This window comes from Pteronotus mesoamericanus, unplaced genomic scaffold (genome assembly GCF_021234165.1).
Source record: "Pteronotus mesoamericanus isolate MK-2021 breed Mesoamerican mustached bat unplaced genomic scaffold, CSHL_Meso_final contig_40, whole genome shotgun sequence".
NCBI classification, from domain to species: domain Eukaryota; kingdom Metazoa; phylum Chordata; class Mammalia; order Chiroptera; family Mormoopidae; genus Pteronotus; species Pteronotus mesoamericanus.
In genome coordinates, this window is record NW_026555150.1 from 12,771,928 (window position 1) to 12,794,295 (window position 22,368).

Genomic DNA, 22,368 nt, shown 5'->3' on the forward strand with positions numbered 1-22,368 from the left:
TGTCCACACAAAAACTTGTACTCAAATGTTCATAGCAGTATCATTCATAAAAGCTAAAAAGTGGTAACAACCCAAATGCCCATCAGCTAATGGATGCATAAACAAAATGTAATATAACCATAGAATGGAATATTATTCATTCATAAAAAATAATAAAGTGCTGACACAACATGGATGAACACTGAAGATATTATGCCAATTACCCTGAAGACACTATGCTAAATGAAAGAAACTAGACACAGAAGGTCACATATTATATGATTCCATTTATCTGAAATACTCAGAATAGGTAAATCTACAAAAACAAAAAGTAGATTTGCCAGAGGCTAAAGAGGGAGGAGATAAGGAAGTTAGTACTTAAAGGGTATGGGGTTTCTTTTCGTAGTGATAAAAATGTTCTAAAATTAAATAGTAGTGATGATCGTGCAACTGCTTGAATATACCAAAAACAAGTGAATTGTACACTTTAAATGCATGAGCTGTATTGTATGTATGTAGCATGAGCTATATTATATCTCAAAGAAACTGTTAAAAATCCCTTTGGCACATTCCATGTTTATAATGGACTATTTAGGGATTTAGAATATTTATTTTGCTCCTGAACAACTAACTCTCTCCTCTACAACTGCTGCTTACCATGTATAGTAACATAACTCAAGTAAATGAAAGCAGAAAGGCTAATCATTGTTATTATATAACATATTTTAAGAATAAAAACAATGCCTTTGCCTTATGTTTAAAGACTTTAAGAATAAGATCCTTACTATTTGTCCTTCGGTTAATTTCCTACACATTGTTGAGTGCTAGCTCATCCCAAGCATCATTCTGCCCAGTTTATAATTATGCCTAGATATGTTGTCACAGCTTACCATTATTTCTGCAATCAAATATTAGTACTACTTCTCCTCTGCTGAATAGTTGAGGAATTTCAAATTGCTGCTAATTAAAACTGTAAATGGGTATAAATAAAAGAGATGTGTTTTTATGTTGATTGAGAAGCTAGGAGCCTAAATTATCTGTTCCAGGCAAGCATTCACCATTTCCAAGCTGTGGTTAAATTTTTTTTTAAAAAAAGATATTCTCACAAAGCTAGGCTTCAGAAAGGTATACCAGATCAGAGCAGGACTGTTAGCATGACTACAGTAAATGAAACGGGAAAGATTCATTTGTAACTTTTTTAAATGTCAAACTAAACAAGGTCATGGTTGCCAAAAACTTTCTTTCTTTTTCTGAAAAGATTACATTTTGGTGTTACGTAGGGCATGACATTTCACAAATAATTTATCAGCTGATTAATTATAAAAAGCAAATTTTTACAGGAAAGAAGCAAAACCCAACATTTTAAAAACTAGGCTGTTTAAAGACATCACATTTTTATAATTTCATCTGTCTAATGGCCATGCCCTGTGTTCTGCATTAGATGATTAAAAAGTAAAATCCTAACTTTAATTAAGCTCTTTTATAGAAAAGAGATAGCTTATACATTATTCCATACATTAGCCTGAACTGGAATAGCTGATGAAAAGTTCTGTTATCTCTAGATATAAGCCAACAAATTAGTTTAAGAAAGAGATTTACACAGGCACCGAATTCAAAGATAAAGGCATATTTCTGGCATAGGGAAGAGCGGCTCATTCTTTAACCCCAGGGGTGAGGACTTGTCACTCTTCCATCACTATGCTACGTTTATGTGCTAACAGACAAGAGCTGAAGGGGTGAGGCAGTTTGTAACTCGTACCTAAGAGAATCTTCAAGATCTGTGTAGAAACTCACATAGGTCCAAAATAGCTTAAGATGTACAATGGTTTCTAGGAACTCTCAAAGTCAGGTGTTTCAAGATGTTTTGAACAAGGAGATGGGGGAGGGTAAAGCAAGAGATCCTGGTAAGCAAGTATTTTTCTGGTGTGTGGGAGACCAAGGTTCTTATTTCAATGACTCAGGGTGTTAACAGTGAAAAGCTAGAGGGATTAATTCTTCATCTACTCACAGTGTATGACTGGGTCTCTCTCTTCCATTAAATTGGAGATCCTTGGGAGTGGAGTCAATTTCTCTTTGGTTAATTGCTGACTGACTCAGTATATTTAACACACAGTAGTTGCTCTTCGGATTCATCTTATGTCAGCATAAAAGAAGCTTGATAAGGACTGAGAGTCAGTGTATCTGTGCTGTGAGTGACCTTGAGTAGTTTGGGTACAGAGAGATCTGATCAGATCACTGTGGAGGAACAGGGAGGGACCATCTGAGAAGGTTGCCCAAAGAAATGGTGAATAGTCTAGGAAGGGATTAGCTGAGAAGCTGAATGCCTCCAGAGCACAAGGAATAATAGACCAGAAGATTTAAAATAAAAGGAGAGCAGAGACTGGCTCTCAGGCTCTCTTCTTCCTCGAGGATGCCTGGGTGATCATCATGCAGCTGCCTGAGTTTCCTAAAGGACAGCATTTTGGATGGGAGAAGGAACTCTGGACACAGCCTAGGATCAGGCTGGTCTGTCGGCAGAGGGTGGCAGGGTTATTTTTCTTTGTGTGTTCTAAAGGGGACAGGCTCTGAGGCAGAAGCCTGCCATTCCTCCAAAATTGTGTCTTATGTTGTTGTAGTTTGTAAACTAATCCTGTAGAAATAAGATAATTAAAAACTAGCAGAAGGAATAATAGGGGTACTCAGGTATTAAAAGGTTTAGCCTTAATTGATAGGTTTAAGTGATTAAATCTCCAACTGAAGAGTTGGAGTTTAGCTTTAATTGATAGGTTTAAGTGACTAATGCATGTTGGAAGCTGTTATTCCAAAACTGTGAAACTTTCAAATAAAGATTTCTTTCCTTTATCACCAAAACTTTGCTTATGGAATTTTGTCTAGAGGGTGGTAGTGGGCAGCAGTACCCCACTTACTGTTCAGTAACAGTTTCCTTGCAAGCCAAGAGGAAGTGGGGGAGTAAATCCAAAGATGGCCCTGCATCAGTGTTTCCCAGCCCTGACCAAACACCTAAAATCACCAGAAGAGCTTTTAAAATGCAGATGGAAGACCTCATCCCCAGAAAAATTCATATAATTTGTCAGGGCTAGGGCTAGCCATACGTGTTTAGTTCTCTAGGTGATCCGTTTTTGTGGCCACAGTTAAGAATCACTGTCCTGTAGTTGTATTTAAGGAATTAAATCCACTGGTGATTGTGGATCACATATGTTAGTATGCTGAAGTGTCACCTTTTTGTTTAATACATGGCTTCCTTGGTCCCACCTCAAGACATCCTGAATCAGTGGGTTTGGCAAGATGCTTAAGCCAATAATCTGCATTTGTAGCAAGCACATGATTCTGATGCAGTGGATCAAAAGACCACACCTTCTTTCTGGCTGGAGTGGTTCACTGGACTGAGCACTAGCCTGTGAACCTAAGGGCTGCTGGTTTGATTCTCAGTCAGGGCACATGCTTGGGTTGCAGGGCAAGTCCCCAGTGGGGGCATGCAAGAGGCAACTACACATTGATGTTTCTCTCCCTCTCTTTCTCTATCCCTTCCCCTCTCTCTATAAATAAATAAATAAATACAACCTTTTTTATTCTATTCACTCAACTTTTATTGAATGTAGGTTCACTCAAAGTAGAACATCAACATACATGAATATCCTACTCACATTCTAACAATCTAAGAGAAATATTACACACACAAAGAGCAATCAATGGGGGATAATGAACCCAAGTCCCAGAGTCTGGTCTGCAGGTCTGGGACAAAGCATGGTGGGCAAGGGAGCTGTCAGCGTCTTGTAAGGAATGATCTCCGGAGCCAGGTGGGCAGCAGGGGCAGATGAAGTCCTTAGTCCAGCAGGGCAGAGCCTCCAGTGGCCGATGCCAACTGAGATCACTGTGGCATGGAGCAGCACACTGGTGTGTGGAGCTCAGCTGTCTCAGCAGTGGTCTGGATTGTGCCACAGTTATACCTTGAAAGTAGGGTACTCCACCCTTCTGGGTATTTTGATAAGTGTCCTGGCACTCCTAATGCCAAGTGGGGAATTTGCCTAAGAACCTATGGATGGTATGTGGCTGTTCTGCTTGGCACTCCTGCTGGCAAGTGAATAATTTCTCTAGGAGTCTATCTATGATGGTGCCACTCTAAAGACATGGATGTTCTGATCACGTGTGCAGATATCTTAGGTGTGTTTGCCAGTTGTGTCTGCTCTGACTTAGGCAGTTTCCCTCTTGAACCAAAGTGTCATGGCTGGCTGACAGCCATTTTGATTGGCATGAGTGACTCTACTTCGTTTTATATACTTTATGGTACCTTGATTGGACCAATGCCATTTTACTGGTCATGCTGTCCACAAACAGAAGTTTCTCACATATCATCCGCAATATTTCTTTCTATTCCCATACTGTTAGGCCCATTGGTGTGTTGTTCTTTTTTTTACAGTCATTAAAGTTGCAGACGTGCTTGGCAATGCAGTTTTTAGAGGTAAACTTGTTCCCTTCTCGGGGGAAGAGATCCTGGAGCAGTGAGGCCCAAAGACTCCCCAATGGTCAAAGTTGGGCTTCCTTCAAAGCAATATAGAATTCTTGGCCAATTCTTGATACTTTTTTTGTGGCCCTGGTCTCTGGCAAGGACAGGGGCAGAGTGGGCAGGAGATGCCCGAGGAAAGACTATGGAAGGGTACCCCAGGGAAAGAACTGAGAGAGTAGACAACGGGACCCGGGCACTGATTCATTTCCACATGGCAGCAGCCATCCTGGTCAGGCAGGCCACTCTAAAATCTTAAAAATGAATAAATAAATAAAACACCTTTTTTTAAGAAAAGACCACACCTTCAGAAAAATATGTCGGAGTCACTCATTTTGTTCTCTGAAGACACCTGGTTTATCTTTGAGAAAAGAAGCCTAAATAGCATGGGGAGGGGCACTGTGTTTTTAAAATGAAGTGGAACTGTTTCTGTCCTCCAACAATCAAACACAGGAAGAGTATTCTTTGCTTTGGTGAGTAGAACCAAGCTGTCATATGTTCACCTGCCTTAACATTGCTTAGGTCAAGACTAATTTGAAATACAGGCTAAATAGAACCACTCGTTCCTTCTGCGATGTCATTGGTCCCATTAAAGCATTCATTTCACACATTTTATTGATCCAGTGGGCAGTACCATAAAAAAAAATCTTTCCTTTTCACCCAGCAGCCTTGAAAAAAAGTGCATGAGTACAGTATTCTCATTTTGAAAGATGGATAAATTGAGGCAGAAACTAACCCTAAGGCAGGGCCCTATATAATATTGGGATAAATTAAAGCCCTGATCTGATTTGTGTCAAAAACACTTTACCATCTCTGACCTAATTTTTTTTTGTTTTTACTAATCCTCTTGTTAAGCAAGGTGGGGGCAGGTGTTATTCTCCTCAGATCTGACCTTATCCATGGGATGAACAGACAAGCAACCATTGATGGAATCTTAAGGCCCCCACTACCAATTGACTGCCCCCATCCTTGATGCCCTCGAGTTCCAGCTTGAGCAATCATTCCTTTGGGCTGTTTTATCCTTTCCATATGTCTTTTCACATGCAGACACTTTAGCAATGAGTTACATAGCATTGGATATTTTTAGCAGGTAACCTCATTTACTATAGGGGAGAGAACAAGCAGAAAGAGAGGATTGAGAACCAAGTGAAAGGAGAGCAGTACCCAAAGTGGCAGCTCCAAAAACTAGTAACTATGGGAAAAAGGGGTTTTAAATCTGCTTCACCTATTTCTCATGTTACCTGGAGCAAGCTCTGGTCCCCAAATTCAGATGAGGTGGTTCAGGAACTTTGTGATGTTTCTTAGAGCTGTGTCCAGGGACACATTCCTCATTAATAGCAAAAATACCAAGATTTAAGAGGAACTAAATTGCATTATGATTAATATACTACCTATATACCATCTTTTGTTTTTAAAATGTTGACCTTTGGGAAATCTAAAGTCTTTCAATACTAAACCAGTCTGGGGGACACTGAATTATACCCTCAACATAGAGAAGAAGCCCTCTTTACTCTTTGAAAAAGGAAAGCTATTCTCTTTAACTTTTCTTAGGCTTCTGTTAATTTGAAGATTCATATTTGTTTCCCAGACTCTATTTTCCTTATCGCATTCTTTGGAGATAAAAAGAGAGGATGGTCAGGATCCAACCTTAGTAATGTCACATGGAGGTTGGACAGAATCAAACACAAAAATCTGAATGCAGAGTTCAGAACTCAATAGCTTTTCCTGCTATAGACTCTGGAAAAGTCTAAATATGGATCCCTCATTGTGGACTATGCTTTATGGGTGATGTTCACATAGAAATACATGTTCACACATCTGTTTCAAAGCAAACTACTGGACAATGTGTGCTCTTCACAGAGGTCAAGGTATAAAGCCCCAGGGCCAAGAGTTTCACATAAGATAACTAGAAAATCAAGGTCAGAAGAGGGTGGTCTTTATCGGTGAAAGGGTATGGGTACCAGGCCAGAAAATGCGTTACTATGACTAAAAGAGTTAGGATTATCAAGCTGTTCAAAGATAGGTGGACAAGCTGCCTGTAGACGTTAGCAACTATAATCTTAAATCTGAGAGACAAATGACAGAAACAGCCTGTGAGGAATCAGATCATAAAGGGAAGAACAAGAAGCCCCTGACTCAAGACTGATCCAAAAAATAGCTGATTTGCGTTCTCAATCCCAACTCTACCATGAGTTTACATATGGGACCTAGGCAATTCGCTCATTTATACAATGAAGGGATTAAGCTAGCGCAGTTATTCTAAACCATGATATTGTACTGGTGTATTGCAGTACTCTCTTATTTTTACTCACATGGAAATGTTTATAACCTTGCTCACACTTAGGAAAATGTGTCCTGTACAAATAATTCATTTAATGTATAGGTATCAGAGGAAAAGTTTAAAACATACTGACTTCCAACATTGTTTCTCCAAATTTAATGTTTCCAAACCACCTTTGTATCTTGTTAAAAGACACATCCAAATTCAGTAGGGCTGGGGTGGAGCCTGATGCCCTGCATATCCAACAAACTCCCAGGTGATGTTGATGTCACTAGTCCATGGACCACATTGTGAATATCAAGTATATTGAAGATCATACCAGCTCTAAAACTATATGATCCTTATGTATAATTATTCACTATCTTCTCAACCCCCTGTCTCCCAAATCTAGGTCATGATTGGCCTAAGAAATCAGACTTTGGTGAGCCTGCTGGTGAGGCCAAGTAGGTAAAATAGGAAACTAGGAAGACCATTGTCCCAGTCTGACCCTGTATGCCAAGTCCAGTTGCTTGTGTACTGTAACATGCGTTTCAGTAGTCCTGACTCTGGGTTCCATGATACTACTAACTCTTGGCTTTTGTAGAACTCCTAGCCACATGACATTGGTGGGCCAAGCTGGCAGTGATATTCTCTCTAGGATTCCATGGCATCATAAAGTTTGGTAGTCCATTGTCATCAGAGGCAGGTCCTTAAAGGCAGAGAAAAAAACATTATTGGGGATAAAGAATGTCCAATCCATGTGGGAAATTTTTCTAAGACTTCTGGCATTAAAACATTCATCTCATTTTACCTGTATGATTTCATGAATATCTGCCTTCTGTCTTAGATAGTGAATCCTCCTTATTCAGCACTATATACCACGGGCCCACCACAGCAGATAGCACAGAGCAGGTATTCAGTAAATATTTGTTGAATGTATGTATGTATGAATGAATGAATGAAGCAACTGGAGCTACAGTGTGCTTAAAGGAAACTTCTTTGGGGAAGTCAGCAGGAGGAACAACAGAAACAGCAAGAGGTAGAGAGCAGGAAAGCATGAACTCATTCAGGCATAATTGTCTTAAATGTCCCTGCCCTTGTACTGCCCTTTGTTGTTCTGTAACACACAACAGGATGCACCTGCCCAGACGTGGGAACTCTAGCTGGGCAGATAGGAAAGCTGATACAAAGCCACTGTTAATTAAAAAGCTTTTACAATTGGAACTATCTTCTAACACAAAGTGCCGTGCCTCCTGATGGGTTTGATGTTTACATGTGTGGAGAATATACAATGAACAGTATCAGGATTATCTCCTAATCCTGAACCAAGCAAAGGAAACAAGATCTATCCAAAGTCTCCACTGCTCTGTTATTTATTATGTCAAAATCAAAACTTAAGTTGATGAACAGCCAGATGGCCAAGGAAATCAAGTACTCTTTTCTATAGATTTATTAATGGCAATAACATTTAAGCTTTTCTGCCCTAATTTCCTTTGGTCTCTTACTCCTTGGTCTTACTTATTTTTGAATTCCTAGCTAAGTAATAGCACCGATGCCCATGCTAGCACTTTGAGAATGATCTACTTAAACAATTTATACTAAGGTTTGAAAATCTAGGGGAATTTCTATTTTGAAGAATACTAAATAAAATAATAACCTGGATCAGAGAGAAGATGTCTCTCTCTGGGGAAATTAGAGGTGAAAAGGAATTTCTCATGTATCTCACCTAGTGGTCATGTAGTTAGGCCACCTTATCTCTGTCATGCCTACTAACTAGAACCCCTTTAGCCCCACTAGGTAGATATTTCATCAGGATATAAGAACAACTAGCCAACACAAATTCTTTCATTAAACAGTTGCATTTCCGAATTAACCTAGGAAAAATATCCTATTAAAATATTGGGACAGACAAGAGTTGTTATCTGTTTTGCTTAAAGGAAAACTCTTCTGTGGCCTCCTGGCTGCACTAAATGACCTGGTCTCCAAATTGGAGAGACTAAGGTCCAAAAAGACCAGAGAAGCTGGCAAGTGTTTTGTGAGTTTTTGAATGAGAGGTCAGCGTGCTCCCCTGTGACAGAAGCCCAAGCCACTGTGAAGCAGGTCCAGATCAGAGGTTCTTCCTGCTAAAGCCTTGCCACAATTACTGTGTGGCCTGCTTTATTTTCCAGGGCAGAGGGGGTAGGGAAGAATATTTACAAGAGCTTTAGAAGAAAATCTAAATTCTGCTTCCAACATTACTAATTTCTCTTTGAAAATTAGCAACTCTCTAGTAAAACCCTTGATAGTAAACCCCATTAGGATTTATGTGTGACAAAGAGTAGCTACTAATGGCCCTTAATGATAAGTAAGTGGATTGCTCAGAATATTACTTATTTAATGAAAAGTAATGGCTGTCTCACTGCAGCGAGAAAAAGGATGCTAAGTGCTCCCTTTACATGTGTGCTCCTTTTAGTGCTGGCCTTTGTCAGATCTTACACACTTGAGAGAATCTAAACGAAAAGGACTCATCCCCACCTGGTAACAACCACTACAAAATGCACCCAGAAATTGCTTTTAGTCCAATTTGCAAATGCTTCATAGTGCTTCCAACCAATTTGTGGTTCTAAAGGTTGGAGACCATTGATCTAATGGAAACAGCAGAAAATAGGGAAGTCTAATTTTTTCCCTCTGAATCAAATCTCCACTAAGAGACAGGATGCTGTCAATGATGACATCTGTATCCTCATCTAGAAAGTGAGAGGCTTAGGCTCAAGGGCCTTAAAGTCCAGTCCTTGGAGATCAGGTCATCAACATTCCCAAGCTTCTGTTCAGTTTTCAAATGGAAAGGTGACATTACATAAGCACACACTTGAAACATGAAATTGATCGGTTGGTTGAAAGGAAAAAAAAAAAGCACTTTGCAGGATTGCTGGTTTCTACATTTATTCAGCATGCCAGAGTGTAGAAGTAGCACCCTAGCACTCTTCTGGCCTAAAATGTATTTGAGAGCTGCTGCCTCTCCATTATCTTATTGGATTACTCAAGTTTTCATAACATAACTCCCCATCTTTGTGATATGTGGGAGGGTCTTCCTTCCAGGATTCTTTAAGTCATGTCATAATCAACAAGGTGGAATAGAATCAGTCCTTTCTAGAATTGTCTTACCTTCCCAAACCAGTGATGATAACAATACAACTAGAATTTATTGAATTTTTCTACGTACCATGCACAGTGGTAATGTTTTATGCCTATTATCTAATTTAACCCTAACACAATCTCTAGGAGGTAGGTGTAATTAACCTCCATATAACAGATGGGGAAGTAGAAACATAAACAAGGTAACACAGCTTGCATGTTCTCAAATCAGGACTTAAATCCAGGTTGTTTGACTCCAAAGTCCATGGTCCTTCTACTCTATTATACTGCTTATCATTAATCCATGATGAACCAGCTCACAAGCCTGTCCCAAAACTTGGGAAGGATTCTACCACAGTTTAAGGATAAATACCAAGTAATACAACTAAACTGTATTCCTATTATACATGTAATTATACATATAAATATGTATCCATATTTGGATTTGTGAAGAAATTAAGCATCTCTTTTTAAAAAAAAATTCATTGTCAAAATAACTTTCTGTCTTGGGAGCTAATTAAGGAGAATCATTTTTCTCTCAGACATATGTAATCATGCTCTCCTATATCACAACTCAGTCTGGTGAGCCTTTCACTTTTTTCTTCCAGAAAATGGTTGCTGTGATATTATTGTCTTTGTTAGCCTTGCTTCATTGTAGTACTAAGTTCCCACAAATATTACTATTAATGAAAATTAGAAATACAATAAAACACACAGTTAATCCATATAAGAAAATTTCCAAAGAGCAAAAAAAAAAGCATGTTGGGAATTAATATAATAAATAAAGAAGTGGAAAAAGGAAAGTGGTGGGGGGTAGGCAGAGACAAATGTATTTGAAAAAATAAATAAATTAATTTAAAAAACAAACAAAAAAAAACAAAAAATGAGGTGTCCCTTCTCAGTTTGGGGAAACTGAACATATTTTGTAAGAACAAACTTACATGATACATCTGTCTATGTTTCAGAAAAACTGAGGTAAATTAATATATTTAATCTATTCATCCTTTGCATTCCTATGGAAATACATGCAGACCTCTGATATAGAACTTGCCATATTCCCTTATCCTATCTACCCCACTAGGTTGTGAATTACTCCTAGGAATTGCCCATATTTTATTCATCTCAGAGTCTACAATACCTGGCATACTACCTCATTGCCAGTTCAATTTCTAGATTCCTGTCAGTAGTAAAAAGCATACCTATCAGTTACTGGAATCATTGTACATTGGTACAATAGGACCCAATCTGTATTAAAAATCATAAAATGTTACCGGCCTCAAAACCAGCAAACTCACCTTTAAAAATTTCTCAATTGATATATGCACAAACACATTTGTAATAGTATAATGGAAAGAATATTGAAATGGCTTTAAAAGTTCAACAATATGGAAATTATTAAGAAAATTGTCAGTTTGGTGTAATAGTAGGCAGCCATTGAAAATGAAAGGTAAGAAAACATATAACAAGAGGAAGAAGTATTTATGAAACACTGGAAGGATGCAAAAGGAAAACTCAGCCTTGTATATTTACCATGATTACAACTAAGTTATATAAGTATATAAATAAAATTTGGAAAGGAATAAGAATGAAAATAGTTAAATTTAGTTGGTAGAGGTTGAAAGTATTTTCTTTTAAAATGTCCTTTAAAATGATTATAATATTTTTAAAAACAACAATTTTAATTATAGCTTATAAGTGGACCCTATCTGAAAAACATATTATGGTCCTAAGATTCATTTGTTATGTCAGGTGTCTGGTACACCAAAATTACATGCATGGTGTTTGGGGTGAGTCTTAAGTGATTTCAAAACATCCTCCACGAATTAACTAAATATAACTCAAACACTGTGAATTTCCAACGGAAAAGGATTAATATCCAAAATATATGAAGAACTCATACAACTCAACACCGAAAAACCAAACAAACCCATTAAAAAAATGGGCAGAGGACCTGAATAAACACTTCTGCAAAGAGGACATACAGAGAGCCCATAGACTAATGAAAAAATGCTCAATGTCACTATCAGAGAAACGAAAATTAAAACCATGATGAGATATCACCTCACAACTGTCAGAAAAGCTATCTTCAATAAATCCACAAACAAATGTTGGTGAGAATGTGGAGAAAAGGAAACCCTTGTGCACTGTTGGTGGGAATACAGATTGGTGTAGCCACCATGGAAAACAATATGGGGCCTCTTCAAAAAATTAAAAATAAAACTACCTTATGCTCCAGAAATTCCATTTCTAGGTAGATATCTGAAGAAACATAAAACACTAATTTTGAAAGATATATGTACTCCTGTGTTCATTGAAATATTACTTACCATAGCCAAGAAATGGTAGCAACCTAAGTGTCCATCAATAGATGAGTGGATAAAGAAGTGGTATATATATGAAATGGAATATTACTCAGCCATAAAAAGAATTAAATCTTACCATTTGCACAAAATGGATAGGCCTAGAGGGTATTATGCTAAGTGAAATAAGTCAGACAAAGACAAGTACCATATTATATGTGGATTCTAGAGAACAGAATAAACAAACAAAACAGAAACACATCCATAGATACAGAGAAAAAACTGATGTTTGCTGGATGGGAGGGAAGTTGGGGGGCTAAGTAAACAAGGTAAAGGAATTAAGAAGTACGAATGTTAGTTACAAAGTAACGATGTGGATGTAGAGTACAACATTGGGGATATAGTCAATAATATTGCAATAACTATGTATGGGGTTGGGAAGATACTTAAATTCTCAGAGGGAATCACTTCATAAATTATGTAGTTATCAAATCACTATGCTATACACCAAAAACTAATGTAAAATAATATTAAATGTCAAATGTAATATAAAAAGTAAATTTTTAAAAAGAAAAAGTAGTATAAAACTACATTATTACAATAAAATAGAAAAAAGAGGACTTTTTCACTTTTCTTGAATGCTAGTGGTACTTAAGGAAAAGCAGTTTAATTCAAGGAAGATGAGAAATGTGGGCAGGGACTTCTGTTAAGATTCTGAAGGGGTCTTTTGACATTTTCTAGTAACAAACTATAGAAATGATCCCTGAACGTACAGTCTTTCTTTTGGCATTTTCAAGGACTTCAGCAGTTTAAGGCACTGGCTCTTTATATAATTTCATAATATAATTTATGAATTTCTCCTTGATTCAAGTACATCACTATCATTACTCCTATGCATTTCAGACCTGATTCAGGTCATTTCTTTCTTTCTTTCTTTTCTTTTGTGTGTGTGTGTGTGTGTGTGTGTGTGTGTGTGTGTTCAAATGAAATGAATACAGAAGAAGGGAGGGAAAAAAAACTGTTCTGAGATAAACTCAGGGTTGAGAAAGAAACAGCTAAAGGTGGTTAAAGTAGACATACTGAAAATTTGAAGAAAGAGACTGAAATGAAATTGTATAGAGACAAGGCCAAGTTTATTTCTGAAGATCTAGGAGAATAAATATCTTGACTGATGTTCCTGGCTTAAAAAAATCTAAAATATCGAATAAAATATTCCAAATGTTTTAAAAATAACAAGGAGCTAGAAAAACAGTTAGTATTTACCAAGCCAAAATGTAAGTGAAGACTGGAACTCAGAGAGTTAAGCTGAGCATTAATAGTACTTCTGAAGTAGGAGCATTTACTGAACTGAATGAGACTCAATTTAAGTTTTCATGGCCTCTTGAGGTGTTGGTGACAGAAGTTTAAGCTCAGAGCCATAAAAGGTGGAGAGTCTAATAATGATGATATAATTACAAGGGGGAACCCCCAAGTCCCCAGAATTTATTTATTAAAAATGTATATTTATTCTTACATGTTTAAATTTCAGTCATCTTTAAAGTACTCTCCTTTTGATGCAATATACCTATCGAGATTTTTTTTTCACTGCTCAAAACAGTTTTTGAACTTATCAATTTTGATGCCTTATAGTGCTTCTGCCATTTTTTGTTTCACCTCTTTCACACTGCAAAAACATTTCCTTTTGAGGACTTTTTTCATCATGGGAAAAAAAATCCTTGCTCGGGGAAGATCATGTGAATAGGGAGGGTAGGGCACAGGCTTCATGCCATTTTTTTTGTCAAAAACTGCTGAAAACTCAGTGCAGTGTAAGCATGTGCACTGTATATCATGAAATGGGCAAACTTGTTGAAAGAGTTCAAAAAAATTCAGATCAGACAGGAAGATGGCAGTCAAGTAGGTGGAAGCTGAGTACACTTGCTCTTGCCCCCAGCTTGGATACTTGGCTGAAATTCTGACAAATAAACTTAACATTCAACAGAATCTTAGCTGATAGGAAGTTTGTAAGCCAAGTAGTATAAAAGATGTTTCACAATGTGCTCAAACAAGACATGGCAGGGCTTGTGACTCGCAGTCAGCTAGACAGGGGGGAGAATACAGCAATGAAAGAGCCATCAATAATTGAAGCCCATGTACAACAAGAAGACCACATAAACTGAATAAAGGGCAAACCTAAGCAGCTAGACCAGGAGATCAAAGAGACTGTGCTAAAGGGACTGCTAAAAAAAAGGAGAAGAGAGAGAAAAAGAGAAACAGAGAGAGAGAGAAACACAGGTATAGAAAAATGGCAATGAATAAGTACCAATCAATAATAACCTAAAATGTAAATGGATTGAATGTTCCAATCAAAAGCCATAGGGTAGGTGAATTGATAAGAAAACTTGACACGGAAGGGAAAAAGATGGCGGAGGAGTGAATGGGAGTCACGTGGACCACCTGCCAAGACCAAACTGGAATTGCGACTAAATAGTGGAGAAATCACCTGGAAAACAATGGAACGATAGAGGGAGAGGAGCCTTGGAGCCGGAGACAGACAGTGGATTCAACTCTCACACATCCTAACGGGTGAGAAGTGCAGTGGAGGCTCGAGAGGGTGGGCTGGGCGCACATGGGCACCCATACCAGAGGGACGTTGAAACGGCCAGTTGGATCCCCCTGAGAAGAACAGGGTCTAAACCATAAACAGGGACCCCTAGGCTACAGTGGCTAATACCAGGAAAATGCAGACAAAAAGCAACACTGAAAAGCTTAGGGATGCTCTCTGCCGGAGACAGGCGGCTGGAGATGCAAATAGACATTTAAAGGGCCAGTGCAAAAATTTGCAGTGGCAGCCGCCTTCCTTGATCTCTGGGTAGAGGTGGCAGGAGAGTGGACTGGTGCCTGAGGAAAGATTGGCGAGGAAAACTGTGTGAAGAGAACAGAGAGGGTGGCCTGCGGCGCCCCAGTGATAACTCACCTCCCACTCTGTAGCTACCACCTCTCACCCATAAGAGAATCAATTAACCTACCTTTTGCATGCTCCACACACAGCTTGTGCGTATGTGGGCTAGGTAGGGGCTGAGTGCAGACTGGCTGGAAGAAATAGAGGATACCTGGCCAAAGGGGACACACAGCTGTATAGAGACCCTTGAGGAGAGACTGGAGACAGAGGGTTTGGGGAAAGAACTGGAGGATTATCTGAGATTCCTGGAGCAGAGTCCCTCCCCATTCCATTGTCCCCATTTGCGCAGGCAGGCCGCGCCCCCAAAGAGGCAGAAGCCAGCGGGGGAGCAGGAAGGTGTGCGATTACAACAGGGTCCGCAGAAATAGTGGATCCCGGGCCGAAGGAGTCACATAGCTGCCCAGAGACCCTTGGGAAGAGACTGGAGAGAGGATTTACTCTCCGGAGCTGACTCATTCCCCTTTCCGTAGTCCCCATTTGGTGAGGGCAGGCCACGCCCCCAAAGAGCCAAACGCTGGAAAGCACACAATAGAAGACCCTAAATTGACCAGTGCCAAGATACGGCACCGGCGGGCGAGCGTGCACGGTTTCGTGAGGGCACCAGCCTGGGTGGGGCGAGGGTGCTAGCCCAGGCTACAGCGCGGGCACCTGCCCAGCCATTGCGAACACTCAAGTGAGCTGGCAAGAGAGTGCAGAGCAATCTGCAGAAATAGTGAATCCCTGGCTGAAGGGGTCACAGAGCTGCCCAGAGACCTTCGAGGAGAGACTAGAGACAGACCCAATGGGGAGGCCTGGTGCTGACTCATCCCCAGTCCACGATCTCCATCTGGCTAAGCGGACTACTCCCCTGAGTGACAGCAGCCTATAAGGCTACAATAGTTCCACCATCAGGAGACACTGCACCACCTTGTGGTGCCTAAGCCTCACAGATGAGGACAGAGTGACCAGATTGACAATCACAGGAGACAGGCACAGACAGTAGATTCCTGGAAGGCTCAAACAAATGGCCCAAGGTCAGATAGTGTCAAAAACTGACATCATCATAGGCAGGCCCAGAAAGAAAAGAAAAGGAAAAGGAAATAAATAAAGAGACCCACCTACTACCATAGAAGTTTAATCCACAAAGTCAGAAAATCTACACGGATCAACTGAAGCAGAAGCATAAATAAGTAAATAAATAAATAAATAAATAAATATAATAGACTCTCACAAAAATGGTAAGAAAAAGAAGTGCTGCCCAAATGAGGGGAAAGAAAGAATCCCCACAGAGACAGCTAAATGAAATAGAGGCAAGGGAACTATCAGATATTGAATTCAAAACAATGACTCTAAGGAAGCTCTATGAGCTCAGCCAGCTCAAAGATAACTAGGAGAAATTGCAGAGAAACTGCAGAGAAACTACCAGGATCTTACAGCAAACTATATCAACCTGGAAAAGGACATAGAAACTATCAAGAAGACACAAGAGGATATGAAGAATACCATTTCTGAATTGAAGAACACAGTAGAAGGAATCAAAAGCAGGCTAGATTAAGCTGAGGATCGAATCACTGAGATGGAGGATAAGGTAGAAAAAAGCTCCCAGAAAGAACAAGAAATGGAAAAAGACTCAAAACGAATGAAGAGGCATTTAGGGAAAGGCAGAACAACATGAACACAATAATATCCGTATAATAGGGATACCAGAAGGAGAAGAAGAGGAGCAAGCGATAAAGAACTTCTTTGACTAAGTAATGATGGAAAATTTCCCCAATTTGAGGAGTGAAATGGTCTCAGGGGTCCAGGAAACACAGAAAGCCCCATTCAAGAGGGACGCAATGAAGCCCACTCCAAGACACATTAACATTAAACTGGCAAATATCAAAGACAAAGAGAAAATCCTAAAGGCAGAGAGGGAGAAACAGGGAGTAACATACAAGGGAGCCCTGATATGTATAGCAGCTGACATCTCAACAGAAACACTACAAGCCAGAAGGGAATGGCAAGAAATATTCCAAGTCATGAAAAGCAAGGGCCTACAACCAAGGCTGCTCTGCCCAGCAAGGCTCTCCATTAAAATAGAAGAGTAAATAAGGAGTTTCCCAGACAAAAGAAGGATAAAAGAATACGTCTCCACCAAACCAGCACTCCAAGATATGCTAAAGGGTCTGGTTTAAGACGATGAAGGAAAAGAGGGAGAAAGAGAAAAACACAGGTACAAAGAAAAAAAATGAATGGGTTTCTATCAGTAATAACTCGCAATGGAAATTGACTAAATGCCCCAATCAAAAGACACAGGATAGCCGAATGGATAAGAAAACATGACCCACACATATGCTGCTTACAAGAGACACACTTCAGAAGAAAAGACATACACAGTTAGAAAGTAAAGGGAAGGAAAAGAAAATATTCCAGGCAAATGGGCAAGAGAAGAAAACAGGGGTTGTAATTCTTTTATCAGACAAAATAGATTTCAAAACAGGCCATAAAAAGAGACACAGAGGGACACTTTATAATACTTAAATGAAGATTCTCTCAAGAAGACACAAACATTGTAAACGTATATGCACCCAACATAGAAGAACTCAAATGTATAAGGAAAATCTTGGATGACTTCAAAAAAGATACAGACAGCAACACACTGAGTGTAGGGGACTTTAACACCCTACTCTCAAAAATGGACAGATCTTCCAAACAAAACATCAACAAGGATATTGTGGAGCTGAATGATGCACTGAATCAAATGGACTTACCTGACATATATAGAGCCTTACATCCCAAAGAAGCAATATACACATTCTTTTCAAATGTTCATGGAACATTTTCAAAGATAGATCACGTGATAGGACACAAAGCAAACCTCAGCAAATTCAGGAAAATTGCAATAATACCAAGCATTTTCTAGGACCACAAGGGCTTGAAACTGGAAATCATCCTCAAAGAGAAACCTCAAATACTTTCAAACTCATGGAGACTGAACAGCAGACTATTAAACAATGAATGCAGAGAAACTACCAGGATCTTACAGCAAACTATATCAACCTGGAAAAGGACATAGAAACTATCAAGAAGACACAAGAGGATATGAAGAATACCATTTCTGAATTGAAGAACACAGTAGAAGGAATCAAAAGCAGGCTAGATTAAGCTGATGATCGAATCAGTGAGATGTAGAAAAAGGAGGAAGGGTCAACAATGAGATAAGAGAAGAAATCAAAAAGTTTGTGGAAACAAATGAAAATGAACACACAACAGTCCAAAACCTATGGGACAACAGCAAAGGCAGTCCTGAGAGGGAAGTTCATAGCAATACAGGGTTACCTAAAAAAGATAGAAATATTTCAAATAAAAGACCTAACACTACAACTTCAAGAACTGGAGAAACAACAACAAATAAATCCCAGAGCAAGTAGAAGGAAAGAAATAATGAAGATCAGAGCAGAACTGAATGACATAGAGACCAAAAGAACAACTCAAAGGATCCACCAATCCAGGAGCTGGTTCATTGAAAAGATAAATAACACCAACAAGCTTTTACGTAGACTCATCAAAAAAAAAAAAAAAAAAAAAAAAAAAAAGGGAGAGGACCCAAATAAATAGTATGAGAACTGAAAGAGGAGAAATAACAACTGATACCACAGAAATACAAAGGATTGTAAGAAACTACTATGAACAATTATATGCCAAAAACTTTGAAAACCTCGGTGAAATGGACAAATTTCTAGAAAAGTATAATCTTCCAACACTGAAGGAGGAAGAAACAGAAAGCTTGAACAGACCGGTAACAGCTGGGGAAATTAAAGCAGTAATCAAGAAACTCCAGTCACACAAAAGCCCGGGATTGGACGGTTTCACAGGAGAATTTTACAAAACATTTAAGGAAGAGCTACCCCCTGTCCTCAGACTATTCCAAAAAATCCAAGAGGAGGGAAGACTCCCAGACTCTTTTGATGAGGCCAGCATCACCCTAATCCCAAAACCAGATAAAGACCCTACGAAGAAAGAAAACTACAGGCCTATTTCGCTGATGAACATAAATGCTAAATTCCTCAACAGAATATTGGCAAACCGCATCAGGCAATATATTCAAATGATTATCCACCACGATCAAATGGGATTCATCCTAGGGATGCAGGGATGGTACAATATATGCAAGTCAATAAACATAATACATCACATAAACAAAAGGAAAGACAAAAACCACATGATCATCTCGGTAGACGCAGAAAAAGAATCCATTTATGATCAAAACACTAAGCAAAATGGGAATAAATGGGGCATTCTTCAACATAATAAAGGCCATATATGAAAAACCTATAGCAAACATCATACTCAACAGGCAAAAACTAAAATCTTTCCCACTAAGATCGAGAACTTGACAAGGATGTCCACTTTCACCACTTCTTTTCAACATAGTATTGGAAGACCTAGCCACAGCGGTCAGACAAAAAAAAGAAATAAAAGGTATCCAATAGGAAAGGAGGAAGTAAAACTATCATTGTTTTCAGGTGACATGATAATGTCCATAGAAAACCCTGTAGACTCCACCAAAAAACGACTCAACCTAGTAAGTGAATTTGGCAAAACAGCAGGATACAAAGTTAATATTCAGAAATCAAAGGCCTTTTTTTACACCAACAATGAAATAGAAGAGGAAGAATTCAGAAAAAAGAAACATTCGATATAGCAACAAGAAAACTAAAATACCTAGGAATAAATTTAACCAAGGAGACAAGAGTCCTGTATGCAGAAATCTATACAACATTGAAAAAAGAAATTAAGGAAGACACAAATAAATGGAAGCATATACCGTGCTCATGGATTGGAAGAATTAATATCATCAAAATGTCCATACTACCCAAAGCAATTTATAGATTCAACGCAATCTCTGTTAAGATACCAATGACCTATTTCACAGAAATAGAACAGACATTTCAAAAATTTATATGGAATCATAAACAACCCCGAATAGCCGCAGCAATTTTGAGAAAGGAAAACAAGGTCGGAGGGATCACAATACCGGACATCAAACTATACTACAAAGCCACTATACTCAGAAAAATCTGGTAGTGGCACAAGAACAGACTCATAGACCAGTGGAACAGAATAAAAATCCCAGAAATAAGCCCAGGTCTCTATGGGCATCTAATATTTGACAAAGGGGGCAGAAGCATAAAATGGAGCAATAATAGCCACTTCAACAATTGCTCTTGGGAGAGCTGGACAGCTACAATCAAAAAATTGAAATTGGATCATCAGCTGACACCATACACAAAAATAAACTCAAGATGCATAAAAGACTTATATATAAGTCGCAACTCCAATAAAAGTTCTAGATGAGAACATTGGCAGGAATCTCTCAGATATCCCACGTAGCACTTTTTTCACCGATATGTATCCTAAAACAAGGGACATAAAGGAAAGAATAAACAAGTGGGACCTCATCAAAATAAGAAGCTTCTGCACAGCTAAAGAAAACATCAGCAAAATGAAAAGGAAGCCAACCGTATTGGAAAATATATTTGCTAATGATACATCAGGTAGATGTTTGATCTCCAAAATATATAAAGAACTCACTTGACTCCACTCCAAGAAGACAAATGATCCAATCAAAAAATGGGGAAAGGACCTGGGCAGAGGCTTTTCCAAGTAAGAGATACAGAGGGCCCAGAGGCATTTGAAAGGATGCTTGGCATCATTAGCTATCAGAGAAATGCAGAACAAAACCTCAGTGAGGTACCACATCACACTGGTCAGAATGGCCATCATATACAGATCAACAAACAACAGGTGCTGGCGGGCCTGTGGAGAAAAGGGAACCCTAGTCCACTGTTGGAGGGAATGCAGACTAATGCAGCGATTGTGGAAAGCAGTGTGGAATTTCCTCAAAAAGCTCAAAATGGAACTGCCTTATGATCCAGTGATTCCCCTTCTGGGACTCTACCCTAAGAATCCCAAAATGCCAATTCAAAAGAATCTACGCACCCCAATGTTCATATCAGCACAATTTATAATAACCAACTGTTTGAAGCAACCTAAATGCCCATCAGTAGATGATTGCCTCAAAAACCTATAGTACATTTACACAATGGAATACTATGTAGCAGAAAGAAAAAAAGAACTACTATACTTCGCGACTGCATGGATGGAAGTAGAGAGCATTATGCCAAGTGAAATAAGCCAGGGGCTGAAAGAAAAATACACATGATCTCACCTATAAGCAGAACGTAACCAACAATACAAAGATTCAAGGAAAACAAGACCAGCAACACTGAAAGAAAAAGAAACAGAGATAAGAGGGAAGGAGGGAGAGGTGGGTGGAGGAAAAGGAAGGGAAGGGGCAAGTCCAGGAACATATAGCAAGGACTCATGAACAAAATCAAAGTGGGGAAGGACTGAGGGAGGGAGAGAGGAGAGGGGGCAGGAGAAAGTGGTTGGGGGAAATGCAGAGACAAATGTATTTGGAAAAATAAATAAATTAAAAAAAAAGAAAAAAGAAAATATTGCCCACATATATGTTGTCTACAAGAGGCCCACACAGAACAAAAGAACTACACAGGTTGAATGTGAATGGATAGGGAAAAATATTCCAAAGCAATGGACAGAAAAGAAATCTGGGGTAGCAATACTTGTATCAGAAAAAATAACTTCAAACCAAGGCATACAAAGGGACAAAGAAGAACACTATGTAATATGAAAGTAGTCAAACAGGAGGACTTCATGTTTGTAAACATATGTGCACCCAACATAGAAGCACCTAAATGTATTAAGAAAATATTGGAGGACTTCAAGAAAGATATTGACAACAACACAGTCATCATTGGGTATTTTAACCCTGTACAGACTGCAATGGATACATCTTCCAAACAAATAATCAACAAGGATATTGTGGTACTGAATGAAACTCTTTATCAAATGGATTTAACTGATATATACAGAACCTTTCATGCCAAAGAAGCAAAATATACATTCTTTTCAAATGGACATGGAACATTTTCAAAGATAGACCACATGATAGGACACAAAAACAAGCCTCAACAAATTCAAGGAAATTGAAATCATATCATGGATCTTCTCAGATCACAATGGCTTGGAACTAGAAACCAACCTTGAGGAAAATACTCAAAAATATTTAAATATAGGGGGACTGAATAACATGTTATTAAATAATGAGTGGATCAACAATGAGCTCAAGGAAGAATACAAAAAGTATCAGGAAAAAAATTAAAATGGGCACACAATGAATCAAAACCTGTCGAACACAGTGAAGGCAGTCCTGAGATAGAAGTTCATAGCA